The sequence below is a fragment of the Chamaea fasciata genome, unplaced genomic scaffold (assembly GCF_029207755.1).
Source record: "Chamaea fasciata isolate MVZ Bird 193981 ecotype frontalis unplaced genomic scaffold, bChaFas1.0.hap1 SCAF_4, whole genome shotgun sequence".
NCBI classification, from domain to species: Eukaryota; Metazoa; Chordata; class Aves; order Passeriformes; family Sylviidae; genus Chamaea; species Chamaea fasciata.
Genome location: NW_027094089.1, coordinates 11783891 through 11797689, shown reverse-complemented (window position 1 = coordinate 11797689; position 13799 = coordinate 11783891). Strand labels below are relative to the sequence as shown.

At 35.1% G+C, this 13799-nt stretch overlaps 1 protein-coding gene across 4 annotated transcripts in view; it reads left to right on the top strand.

The window, feature by feature from the left end:
* Positions 1–13799, top strand: part of KDM4C (lysine demethylase 4C) — a 261852-nt gene that overhangs the window by 92389 nt on the left and 155664 nt on the right. The window contains exons 10-11 of one of the 4 annotated variants that reach the window (XR_010720481.1): positions 6064–6138; positions 6240–6308. The exons of the other annotated variants lie outside the window; for them this stretch is intronic. The gene's annotated coding sequence lies outside the window, so the exon portion shown is untranslated. Of the gene's footprint in view, positions 1–6063; positions 6139–6239; positions 6309–13799 lie in introns of those variants that run through there. 4 annotated transcript variants of the gene reach the window in all.

Sequence of the window (13799 nt, the reverse complement as noted above, 5' to 3'; positions counted from 1 at the left end):
ATGACTTGCTCCACATACAGCACTCTTCTACAGCCTCATCTGCTGTTTTGCCCAGTGGCTTTTTACAGTACTGCTGCCATGTGCACTGCCTGTGCATAACAGTTAGTAATGCCACTACTTAACATTTTGTCCAGAGGAGAAGGCTGAACGTTAAATACAGAAGTGACAATCACATAAATGTATATTGAGACATAGAAGACATACTTAGTGTTCATAGTGTAAGAGAAATACATATCTTATAACACAACTCACGGAAACTGGAAAGATTTTTTTGAGAAAGGGTGTCTTTTAATAAAGCCACCTGTTTGTGTACTTATAAAATATGAATAAGTTGTTTTCCTTTAGTTTGTCAGGTTACTTATGAATTACAGAAAATGACTGAAGTCATTAAGAAATTACTTAAAGGCACCTGAGAGGGAAAAACTTACATTTGGTTGCCTCTATTTGTATTTAAAAATTGTATTTGTTTTATTTTTTAAGTATTTTTTTATTTATTGTTTTCTCCCATTCCACAGCTCTGCAAACAGTGATATTTTAGAGAGTCATTTCACTTTCTCTGCCTCTATTAAGTTTTTATCTGAATTCTATTAAAAATCTAGGATTTGCCTATGATATCTAGATGGTGAAATCAGGAGCATCACATATGTTAATATGTGAATGTGAGATGGTGTTCTAGTAGACACATGGGGTATCATTAAGGTAGTATCAGATGCAGGACAATTTTGAATGGTGACTACTGTAATTGGCCTATAAAAATCCTATTTATAGCTCTAATAAAAAAAATCTTAGTATTTATTTGAATTTAATAATAGAGAATAGGTTCCAGTATTGGAAGTACCAGAAGAATGTGTTTTTCTACATAAATTAAAAATAGCCTTCCAATTGTATGGCAAGGTAATTTATTTAGGTGGTATACTATCTTAATATATAGCGAGTCCCCTTTTCTCTAAGCAGCCCTACTGATCAACTTAAAATTACATTGCTGGAATCACCCTGAGACTTCAGTAGTCTTTAAGAAAATAGTGGTTTACCTTAAAAGTCTATAAATAAATTTGTTGGCCAAAAAACTAAGGTGCAAGTATGAAATATTTACTAGAGCATGGATTTTGTGAAATTCCTGACTTTATTAAAAACTGCTTGTCTTGTGAATGTGTCTGATGTTTTTAGTAGAAGTTATTGCACAATTGTGTTACATGAAAACAGAGCATTGTGACAGCAAATGAAAAGATGATCAGCTAGCTAAGATTCATGAATTAAAATTGTCATTTAAAGTACATATCTGAAGTCTATGTGAAGTATCACATATTTCTAGTCAGAAAAAACATTGGTAAGTTAATGTGTTAAATAACTAGAGAGATAAATTAGTAGTAAATTACTAGTTTTATATTTCGGTTTCAGACTCTTCTATGAATTTTAAATCAAGGAACATAAGCACAGATATGACTGTATAACGTGAGGTGCTCTTCAGGAAAGTATAGAAAGTGTAAATCTCTAATGTCATGGAATTTTCACTGGTACAACTACAGGATGGCATTGTAACACTACTATGTTTTAAAAGTGAGTTTATGATACTTTCTACTGAAGTGTGCATAGAACTTGTGAAATTTTCTTTTTGCTTGTGAGCATCTTAAAAAGCAGCATTTCTGATCAGTGTTTTCCTCCTGCTCCAAATAATTATGAGTTACATACATTATATTTATGGTATTAATTATATGGCAGATTTGATTTTGAGAATCACAAGAAATACGAGTAAAAAAAGCTACTCCTGCAGCATCTTTGGTTAGTAAATTTAATACTCAATGCAACAAATAATAATGATTCCCTTGTTCTATCTAATAAGATTCTTGCCGTACATTTTTAAAAAGAAAACTGAAAGAGAAGCTGAAACCTCTTAATGTTTGAGCAGGTAGAGAAAGGAGTTTTTTTGGCCATTCTGCAAAGCAGATTTTGAAGTACACAGAACTAGCTGTTCTGTTCTGTGAGAAGATTATGGGTAATTAAACTTGCAATGTTGTTTTTTCGCTAGTGGGTTTCAGTGAAGTGCGGTAGGACTTGTATATTGAAATGGCATCAGCATTTCACTAGAACATCTAAAAATACTCCAGTTGTGTGATTTTCCTGCTTGTTATTAAACTGCTGCCCTTCATATTCTGATACATGCTGTACCTTTTCTTGGGAATTCTTTTACTAGTGATACTTAACAGTATATAAAAATTCTTTTGACATGTGAGCTTTCTCTGGGAACAAGTGAAGTTTAACAAATTTTAACCACCATGTAATTGTAGAAGTATGTTATAAAAAGTCTGACACTTTCATTCTGACTTGTGTTTTATCACTGGAGTTTTGTATTTATATGTATTAAGCTACACATCTGATTCAAAAACATTTATGCTATAACATGAATATAGTCAATAAAGTGGTATATTGTAGTCACAGTAAATACAATTTCTGTGCATAAAGGGAAGTCTTTTTATACAGGGTAAATAAATTCCAAGATTTAAAATTGACCCAGTAAATTAATGGTATTAGCAAACAAAGCCTGCTGTAATTTGAGATAAAGACTGTAAGTAATCCTTTTCCCCCTAGCTTTTCTCTTGCAGTGTTTCATTATGGATGCGTTATACCTGTGTCATGAGCAAGCCCTTATGCTGTTCTCCTATATAAAATCAACTCTTAATTACTCCACTGTGTAATAGGGTTCATTATAAGATGTGAGAACTGGCTGGATAAGAGAGGATTTCTTCAGTCTGTGTTGGGACTTATACCCACTGGAGACTCATTTATACTCTATGGCTATGTTTGCTTTTAGAAAATTGGACAGTTGTAATCATGATTGTAAACACAGTAGCTCAGCTGGGGTTTACTTCTGAAAATCAGTTCTAGGTCAGATGCTTAGTTCAGGCAGCCATTAAATACTTTGTTTCTAAATAGTGAGTTTTAAAAAGTTTGCAATTACATTTCCTATAGCTGAGAAAAGAAGCTTTTTTTACCTTCATAATTACATTTTAGAAAACGCTTGAGAGACACTGTATTTTTTAATCTGTTTGAATTATGACTCTACTGTTTTGCCAGTTTGATCCCTACTCACAGCAAGGTGACCTTGCACTTTGCACTTTCTACAGCTCAGCCCTTCCTGAAGAGATATGAGGTAAAATGTTTCTCCTTCCAAGAGCAGAATCACAGAAAGTAGAAGATTAGACATTTTTCATGTTTACATTGTGGACCTTGTATGCCATGTAGTATGTTTTTGTTCATGAGTCTCCAGGTATTGTTCTTTTCCCTCTCACAGATTTAGGCTGTTTAAATGCAGAGATCGTTTCACAGTAGAGCAGGTCTGTAAAGCAAGAGATTGAGATTTCAGCAGAACTTGTACTGAGATATCAGCTGTCCTGCTTTTTTGCGACATGACCACAATTTGTATCTGATGGTAGTCTCCTTCCCTACAAGGTGGGAGTGCTCAAAGCTGTCCTCTTACTTGTGGAAGGCTGGGAGATGAAGTTAAAACATGTCTCTGTACCTTGACATTAAATGCATGTGTCATGTCAAGAGGAGGATGATGCACACTTCATGGGTCTAAGCTGCTTAGAAACATGCCAGAGATTCTGATTCTGTTGGGGAAGACTGCGCTGTGAAGGCATCCAGTCATGGGCACTGTGAAGATGATGAATAACCATGTGCCCATTTGTGTTTGGGTTTCTTGTCCTTATTCCATCAGCACTCCCCATGCTGCTTTTTTGAATTTGAAGGTTTGAATTTGAAGGTTTGAATTTGAAGTCCTTTCTGACACATCAGGTAACTTCTGTCCCTTTCCTGGATATCACAACTCCATGGAACATTCTTGTCAATTTCAGAGTTGGTATTTACTTCATTCTCTTGAAAAGGGAGTTAGTTGTGGTACAGAATACTCATTATGTTAAAATGTTTGAAAACTATTCACTGTGTCAGTGTCTTTATAGTAAGCATTATATTGAATTATTTTCTTCAATATATTGGCATCATATATAGGGAGAAAGTTTGTTTTTTTTTTTTCATTCATAACATCTGATATTAATGCTTTTCATTACTACAGATTTTTGTCCTTGTTTATGGGTATTGTTATCACATTAACCAGAGATACAATGGTGTGACTTTGTTTGGAATTTCCATCTATATCCATAAACCATGTTGCCAATATAGAAATTAGACTTGTATAAATTGATCTTAAAAACAACATTAGTTTTCTTTGAGGAGTGTGTTTACATCCTTTGTAGTTCAGTACTACGAAGTATCATAGAAGTGACAAGATCAGTACTACAAAATGAAACCTTATCTAGGGTTTTGGGGTTTGTTTGAGCTTTGTTGGTTACCAGTGTAGGATACTTATTTAAATTCAGATCTATTTCTACGTACTAGCAAATGGTATCTAACCATTTTTGAATATGGTAACACAGTTTAAGAGGCAAGCAGTAGGGCTAGTTATAGGTCTAGCGGATTTACTTTTTATTTAAAAAGTGGTTTACTTTTTATTGTCTGTGAATTTGATATCGTTGTCAGACTATCTTTGAAGTGGCTGCTGGGCCATCTTACTTTTGCCTTATGTAAATGTTACCATTCTAAAATATAGCTGTAACCTTTTAAATGTTTTTAAATATTCCTAAACAATGCACTTTCAATTACAAAAATATGTGTTGAAGAAAAATTAATAAAGCAACTGCAATTTCAGTTTATTATCTGAAACCAAGTTCAGTGCCATGTGGCACTTATTAATGACTGAAATGTTAATATTCATACCAAATGGATGATGTAAAGGTTTTTGTTTTATTGTTTTCTTGTATATAAATGGGACAGATATGGTGTTTTTTCCTTTTTTCACCCTTGTTCGTTCACAGCATTTATTTATGTGGCTTTTATTGTATAAGGAATGTGTTTAAATATTTGAGGAAAGACAATCAAGCAAAACCTTTAAAATTGGGTCTCAGCAGAGGTTATGTGTTAGTGTTTTGGTATTGTCTTTTTTCAATGACGGAATTATTTCCGGTGAAGTAGTGAGCAACGTCCCTCTCTCTCCCAATCCCAAAAGAAATAAAAACCTAGTCTGTTTCTGTGCATCAGCTAATGTAATAAAATCCAAATATGTTGTTTTGTGTTGTATTTTCAAAACGTGAAAAAAAATTGACAATGTTGTTCACATAGAACTTGTAAAAACACTTGGATCTTAGGGAAGCAGTCTTTGTTGATTTATGTCTGTATGAACACAGTCCGAGCTCAGACACAGGAGTGGATCAAGAAACTCAAAAGGACCATCAAGGCTTTCAGCACCTTCCAGAGTTGCTGAGAATTTAGCAGAATCAAGCTCTAATTGCATTTTAATGTTCTTTCTCTAACAGACTCTTACACATCACTGTTGGATGTTACAGCAGTGTGATCTGAAAATCAAATGGTCGTCTTTAAATTTACACAAGCTGCTGTATAAGCTACTAAAACTAAAGTACTTTGAAAGTAATTTAAACTAGTTATTGAAGCTGAACTTCATCTTGGAAGGTGTTTACATTAATATCATGGACTTGTCGCTAACTTACATGAAAACAGTAGTAAAACAGTATTCTAAGTTAAAATTTTTAAATGTGAAGAATTTTGAGTAGTGTTGTGATTTATACCTAGAATCTTTATACCTTCTAATCTTTTTCGCCTCTAGTGAGTGAACATTACAGCAGCTAAATTTCTGCCAAATCCCATAGACTTGAGTAACACTAGGAATAGCTGATGTTTCAGCATTAGTGGTATCCTTAAGCTGCTAGACTGCTGGAGTCAATCCTGAAGATTGATTTAGCTTTAAAGGATGTAATATATAGGTGACACAGTAGAGTTTTTTAAGACTTTGGAATGATGTAACATCAAAAGCTGCAGAAAAGATATATTAAGTTATCTCTAACCACTTTTGAATTTTACTCAGAACATTTATCTGCACAAAATTATGCTGTTATAGAAACTACTCTCAACCTTTCTTTGATTTCCTTAGTTTTAAAAACTGTTTTTGAAATACTCTGCCTGTCTGCCTCCCTCCTGAATTATCTCTGTTTTTAGGTGGAGCAGTTGATAAAATCTGATGATGTAATACCATCTCTACATTCTTAAGACATATCAGTTATAAAAATTCAGGTAATGGATTTTATTGAGAAATTCCTGTGTTTCATCCCACTTTTTCATTTAGAAGGAGCTTGGGAGACTTCACCAGGCTGAAACTTTTCTTTTCCATAAAGGAATCCTTGAGTGATGTGGAGCCACTGCAGTAGACTGGTGATGTTGTTTTTCACCCTCAATTAGACCGGTGTGGCAAGGAACCAGAGACTCTCAGTTTTGGAGGTTTCTATCAGTGAATAGCTCTCTCAAAGAAACTATTGTAACAGGAAGAAAAACAGCCTGAAGTGTGCAATATTTATTATTCTGCAACTGGCCTCCAGCTGCAGACAAAAGAAAGGAAAATGCATAAGAAATAATGATCACTAGAAGCCATTTGTGATTTCCTCTGAATCTTTCAAGCAGAGAGTAGAATCTGGGCCAGTGCATTAGCACAAGTTTATATTTATCTACAAAAATTGTCATGATTATATTACTGTTTCCCCAAATTACCAGTTTATTTTCATACTATGCAAAGAATATACTTTCTGCACCTAACTGGACAGAATGTCAAATGACCTTGCACCAGCTTTATTTCAAAGATACTGGCATTTATGGGAGATGTAAGTAAATTATGATAGAGACTAATTGCTATGGTTATGTAATAAATGATTGACCAGTTTTATCAATAAAGAAATTTATTGGAAAATTGCGATATAAAAGTCCGAGAAAGCCACAGGCAAAATTCAGTGCTGAGCCCAGGGTCGGCACTGGGTGAACCTCAGATTTGGCCTCTACTGCACCGAGTCTCCCTCCGTTCACCAATTCTGCTTTTGTGGGGTCCGTTTTTATACAGTTTTTTGGCTGGAGAGTGGGTTGCCTCATTCTTTTTATCCCTCATGTTTTTCTTGCATGTTCATGTAGCCGCCTTTCCTCGATCGCTGGTCTGCTGAACAGCTTTCTGGGAAGGGATGGCCACTTGATTACATTTAAGGGAACCTGGTATTGGGATACACGCCCTTGACCATGTAGATTAGATACATATCGGGTGTTGATCACTGGGTCGTTGTCAGACCCATCTTCGGAGGAGACCTATCTCCTCTTGGTGCCACCCTTCTTTCTGTTGCAAATGGGTCTCTTCCCCTGTTACTGGCAGGGGCGGCACAAGTCCTGGACACTTTAATTTCTTAAGCATTAATGACTTTATACCATATATTACAATAAACCATGAATTATTCTATAACATATATCACAGAAGATAAAAGTCTTCACTATAGTCAAAATATGCCTAAATATAGGTTTACAGAAAAGAAAAAAAACTGCTACAAGAGAGTTTTTTTTCCTTGCAAATGAAACATTAAAGATTAGGATATACCAGATATCATTTTACGTTTATCACCTTGCCTTGTTGCAGGTACAATGCCATCACATGGTATCTGAAGGCATTGTGGGTTTTGTTGTGGGCACTGGATCATTGTTACCAAAAATAATATTTTCTTAGCTTTTCTGCTTTCTCTTTTGATTTCTGTTGTGGATTTAGATGATCTCCTTCCCACAGCTGACTCGTAAGGGGAGAGGGTGGGTTTCAGGCATTATTTTAAGAACCAATTTTTTTCTGACAGGAGTAAGTTAGAAGTACTTTGCCAGCTTCTAATACTGATGGAGTGAATGGACTATTGATGTGAACTCCGGTTTTGGAGATTAGGAGTGTCTGCAGCAAACCCCCTACTGCAGTTGCGACTGTAGCTGCAACTGTTAAGAGTTTAGTAGCGAAGACAGTGTTGAGTCTTGGCATTGGCTGACAAGGTTTTTTTTAATTGCCCAATTTCCCTGAGGAAAAAACAAGGAGAACCAAACCGACTACTCTGGAATAAAGGAGCAGGACTTCCTTAGTTTTCAAAGATGCACTAATTTCAAGTTTCTCAGGAAATGATCACAAAGATCCTTTGTGATGGGGAATTTGGCTATTTCAATGCAGTATTTGCTACCAGTTTGTCCTGTTGTTATGGAAAACATATGAGTTGACTATTTCACCTAATACTGAGGAAGTCTCACTTGGGGAACTCTTTCCCATTTGGGTAGAAGACGTCAGTAAATACTAATATGAAAATGAGAGAGTAGTAGAAGGCAGTAGTAGGTAGTAATATGAACAATGAAATAATTTGGTTTGCTTGGTCTGAAAAAGGGAAAACTGAAGCATTATATTACAGGCCTTTCAGGAGTTTTTTTTAAGGCAATGTCATTCCTTTCTTCTCTGTGCAAAATAAAATACAAAAGAGGTTATACTTCAGATGCAGGAAAGATGATTATATTAGCTTTTAGGAAAACATTTTCTTTCTGAAAGGCTGTTGAATCATGAAGTATCTGTTACGAGGTATTTTTAAGAGTTTGTGTAGTAGCTAGAACAGCTCTAAGAAATATTTTTCAATGCAGAATAAACAGAATCTGAGGTTTCCCAACTGCAATATATTTACTGTTCCAGTGTATAAGTAATTTCTGTGTGACACCTGTATTCAAGCAAATGCAAGTAACAACCAAACACATTTTATGTGTGATCTGATACAGAGTAAATAGACCTGGATTTATTTTTACTTGAGGAATTTCTCGCCAAGAGATTGAGCTGTGTAACCATAAAGTCTGTGGAATTTAAAAAACTTACACGTCTGTCTGTCTATCTATCTGTCTATGTCTGTCTGTCTGTCCATTTCTCTCTCTCTCTCTCTCTCTCTCTTTCTCTATCTCTTTATCTCTTTATCTCTGCATGTACTCTCATTGGAAGTTCTACACAAGAAATTTGTGCTATTGATAGCAGGTAAAGGTTTTTAGTATGCACATAAGTTCTGAGAAGTTACGATTTTGGAAAATTTTATTATGCATTAAATTGATTACAAAGTTTGTAAATATCTGTCAATTCTCTACCAGCTGTCTCTTAGAGAAAATCCCCTTAATTTATAGGAGATTTATCAGACTCTGTTTTTTTTACAGTTTAAGAATTCCAAATTAATTTTTTGCTGAATTCATCTCATGTTTTCTTTTTGGTAGTAAATCTCAACAAGATCTGTCAACAATTGCATATTAGCGTTTTCTTTTTGTTAGAAAAACTTGCTGAAATTGCAAATTGCGATTTATATGTTTTTCTTATTTTAACCAGCTTGGGTAAATTATCTCAGATATGATAAAAATAAAATGTTGACAGCTACCCTTATATGTTAATTACAAAGATGGAAAAAAGATATACATTATAGGATAAAAAAACCCAACAACAAAAATAGCCACAAAATAAAATAAAAACAAAACAAACCACTTAAACTGAGTTAATCACAGAAGGAAAATTGCAACCACAGTGGTATCTGTTCCCACGTTAAGGAGGAAAATCTGCGGAAAATAATTTTTTGCAAGAAGAGCATCTAGATAGACTGGGTCAAACTCAGGTCTGATTGAAACTGGAGTATCAGGGAAATGAAGGAATATTGTTGTGAAAAGGCTGAGTATCTCACATATTGTAGGCCAGAGAACAGCCTTCTTTTAGTAAACAGAATTAACTGACATCTTTAAATCTATGTAGTTTAAAAAAGCCTTAAAAACTTTCCTTTGTTGAGTATCTCAAGTTGTGGTTTTAGTCCTTTCTCTTCACCTCAGCAGTTTTTGACGAGAGAGTGCCTATCTGTTTCCAAGTATACTAAAATTCTCTTCTTAACTGAAAGAAGTGAATTGGAAATTTCAGCTTAATTTGGTATCCTTAGCTTCTCTGGTTATTCCTTAATTTTTGCTTATTAAGTAATACTGGGTATGAGCAATAGAAATGATTATTTACCCTGAAAATACTGTAATTAAAATATTGCAGACTGGCTTAGTCTCTGAGATCTTTACCTTATCAATGGATTGATGCAATGATTGCCTTTCAGTAATGAGAAGATTATTTGCAATACTTGCACAATCCATCTGTTGTCCTGATATTTTAATTCTATCCTTTGTCTGTAAATAGATTTGTGTACTCATTAAACCATTAAAAGATCACTTTGGCTTCTTATTTGCTTGAAAAAAAGTGGAGTGTATTGCTCATGAAGTTGAAGAGACAATTGAGATCTGGATTTAAAAAAAATAAATCTGTTTCTACAAATTCTCCTTTCCACCTCCAGTTTGACAATGAAAATAGTGTTTTAAGTGTACAATGTTGGTTTTGATGATGATGATAATTGACACATGCAGTACTTGTTAACAGCAATTTAACTCTGAATAGTGGGAAAATCCAGCATACTTATATCCAATGGAACCTTTTATTATTTGAGTAATATATTCTAATGTTCATACAAGCAAGAATGCCATCTTTTTTTCTGTGCTTTCATTTTCCAGTTTGTTTCAATTTGTCCTCATACGGCAAAAAAATTATCTAAGATTCTGCTTGTGAGAAATCCTCCAATATCTTGTTCTTCTCTTTCTCTTAAATCTATGTTTCATATTAAATTTTTCAACACAGAAATCTACATTCAGTCTAAAAATTGCTGTTCCATGACTTTTAAGATTCTTTTGTGAAATGCCATGGAATACATATGCCTAAAACTGTGCTGTTTTGATGTTATGAAAGATTTGAGAAAAATTAACTTGTTTTTCATCACAAACATTTTTTCAGCCAGATTGTTGTAGAGACATGTGTCTGAGTATCTTTATCTTTAAAGACATCTTTCAGAAAGGAATAGCTATTTGTCTAGAAGCTGTACATTAAGAATTGGTTTTGCATTAATATAAACATTCCTGTTTTGTTCTGCTATGTGTATTACCTCTGATATCCTTGCTAAAGCCTTTTTTCAGGTGGTGTTTAGTGTTATTTTCTGGTTTCTAAGAGTATGTCTGTGTGTTCTTTACAAAATGTGATTGGCTATGTATTCAGCTTCTTTCTTCCATACTCAGACTTTTATGGTCTTTAGGACTGTTGAACACTTGCTGAGAATCCAGCTTGGCTTTCGTTGTTGTTGGAAGACCAAACAAATTGGTCTATGAAAATAATGTGTTATAGCACATTTTCTACCCCTGATTCTTGAAAGAGAGACTGGTGCACAGCAAATGCCAACATTGATTAAAAACTTTCTTTACTGTGTTTTAAGAAACCTACATATGTTATTTTTTTCTACATAGTAGCTAGAAAGCGGATCCCCTTCTGTTTCTGTTTGTTGTGGCGTAATGTACAAAAATCTGTTTGTACTGATGGTACTTGTTAAATGTACAAAAATCTGTTTGTACTGATGGTACTTGTTCATCCGGACTAACACGAGTGAAATGTTCTATTTGTGAATTACAAGATACAAAATGATATCATTTCCTAGTATTGTTCAGGAAGTTTATTGTAAAGTATGATTGGTAGATGCTAAATGGCTTGTTGCATACTACATTTTATTAGCTAAATTACTCTTAGGCAGAAATTGTTAGTCAGAAACATCAAGCGGGTTTGTTTCTTTTCTGTTCTGTCTTACAGCTGTGATGATTAGCATGAACAGTAGCTGCATGTGCCTGATACTCTTTAGCTCAGGGAAAGGAGGATAATGACTTTGGCACTTACCCTTTATTTATAATGCTTTGAAAACATGTATGAAAGCTGCCTGGCACACAGTTGTTTAGGAGCATGGTATGCTACCTAATGCATTCAGGAGTTTCCTCATAGATATTACTACAAAACTATTTCTGCTCTTCATGGTACATGCGGCTTACTAGGTTTTCTCTTTTTTTTAATTTATCTTATTATTTCGCCAGAAGCTTGTTTCATATTATCCCTTTGGAGTCATGTCTGTTTACTCTAAAATTTCCAACCAGCGTTATCACTGGTTCAGCTGTACAGCTGGCAGGAGCAGTGAGAGCTGTAGCATATGCAAGGTGCTGAAAGCTCTTGGCGACTTGGCTTTTTTTGCTTTTTCTAAATCTGCCATGGGCAAAGTTCATACAATGGAAATTTGCCTGTGTTGTAGCTTACATCACTGTGGCTTCTGGGTGGGTACAGGCTGGTAGTAATAAGACTGAAAATTCTTCTAATAAAATGTTGGTGCAAAACCAGCATGGGTTTTCTGCATAACTGTTGGGAGCCCAGTGATAATCCTTCAGTGGCCTATGTCATGGTTGCCAAGGAAGATTCGATACGGCTTCTTTCATAGCTTTCAGCAGTGCTCTTGTCAACAGTGCTTAATTGGGTAAGGAGATAGTTGAAGAGTCAAGTGAGGCAGCCTTGGAAGAAAGGTGTGACCTGATTTCTGTTGAACAAGTTTTCTATTATGTTTAAAAAAAATAATTCCTTTTTTATAGCACTCTGTGAAGTGAGAAGCTGTAAAAGCCCTGTGCTCTGCCTAATAAAAAGCCATCTTATGGGAGAGGAGAGCTTACAGAATTATGACAAATTGAATGATCATCAGAAAGCTACTGATTTTATGGAAACAAAAAGCAAACAAACCTTGATACTGTAATTTCTTGGGATGTGTAAGTGATTGTAATTTTGGAAAATTAGAGTAGGACCCCACTGACTGACTCCCAAGAATAAAAAAAGGTAAGTCCATTTAAGATTTAGATATTTTGCAAGTTTAAAGGAAAGAATCTGAATGACCAAAGAAGAGATAACAGAGGGCCAAAACATTTCATAATGGAACAATAATAATGTTAAAAAGAGATAGTGCAAACGACCAGATTTCTTAGCAATATTAATTTGACCATATAATAAGAGATTCAATTTGTGGATTAAAACTGAAATTATTCAGGATAAATCCTTCTGCCTGGAGTCAGATGTCAGATTTTCCTACTTTTTTAATCAATGAAACACAGATTTCTGCCTGGAATGTTTTGTCTGCATTAAGTGTAGTATCATAATAATATATATCACGTAAATCAATATGGTTTTGAAACAAACCCCCAGAAAACTACCTTGCCTTTTCCAGAATAAAATAGGAAACTGTCAGTTATAATCTTGGAAATTTTTTCCTGTTTCTTGAGAGTTTTAACATTGTCTTATTAAGAATTTTAACACTGTCTGCCACACTTACAAATTCTTTTTCTCACAAAAGAAATCAGTTCCTTATAAGGAACTCATTAGGTGTGAGGTAAAACGGAACAGTGCATTTGTCCTTGTATGGTTTATTTTCCTGTTCTCAACTCACCCCACTGTCATGGGTTAGCTTCAGCTGAGGGATAAACACCCACCCATCTGTTTGCTTGCTCACCAGCTACTGCTGTGGACTCAACTTCTGGAAAAGTAATTTAATTTGTTGCCAATTAAAATACATCTGGGTAGTGAAAAATAAACGTCTAAGACAACACCTTTCTTCCTCCACCTCTGAGGTTGAATTACACATTTCATTCCTGACCCTTTCACCCTTTGCTTTCCTGAGTGTCGCAGGGGAGAAAAGAGTGTATGTTCAGTGTACAGGAATTTCCTCTGTGCCACTTCTGCCTTCTCTCACTTTTCCTCTGCTTCTGTGTGGGCTTTGCCCAAAGGTCACAGTTGTTTTAGGCTTCGAACTGTTCTGGTATGGACTCTCCACAGGCTGCCAGGAAAGTACCTGCTCTGCCATGGATACCTCTTTCCCTTGTCCTCTGACCTTGGTGTTGCCTCTGCCATTTTGCACTCTACTTTTTGTTCCCTCCTCCTCTTACTACCTGCTAGCTTTTCCCTTTGTTAGGCGTGTTTTTTCCTAGTCTCCTTCTCCTTGGCTGCAGGGCTCAGTCAGGCC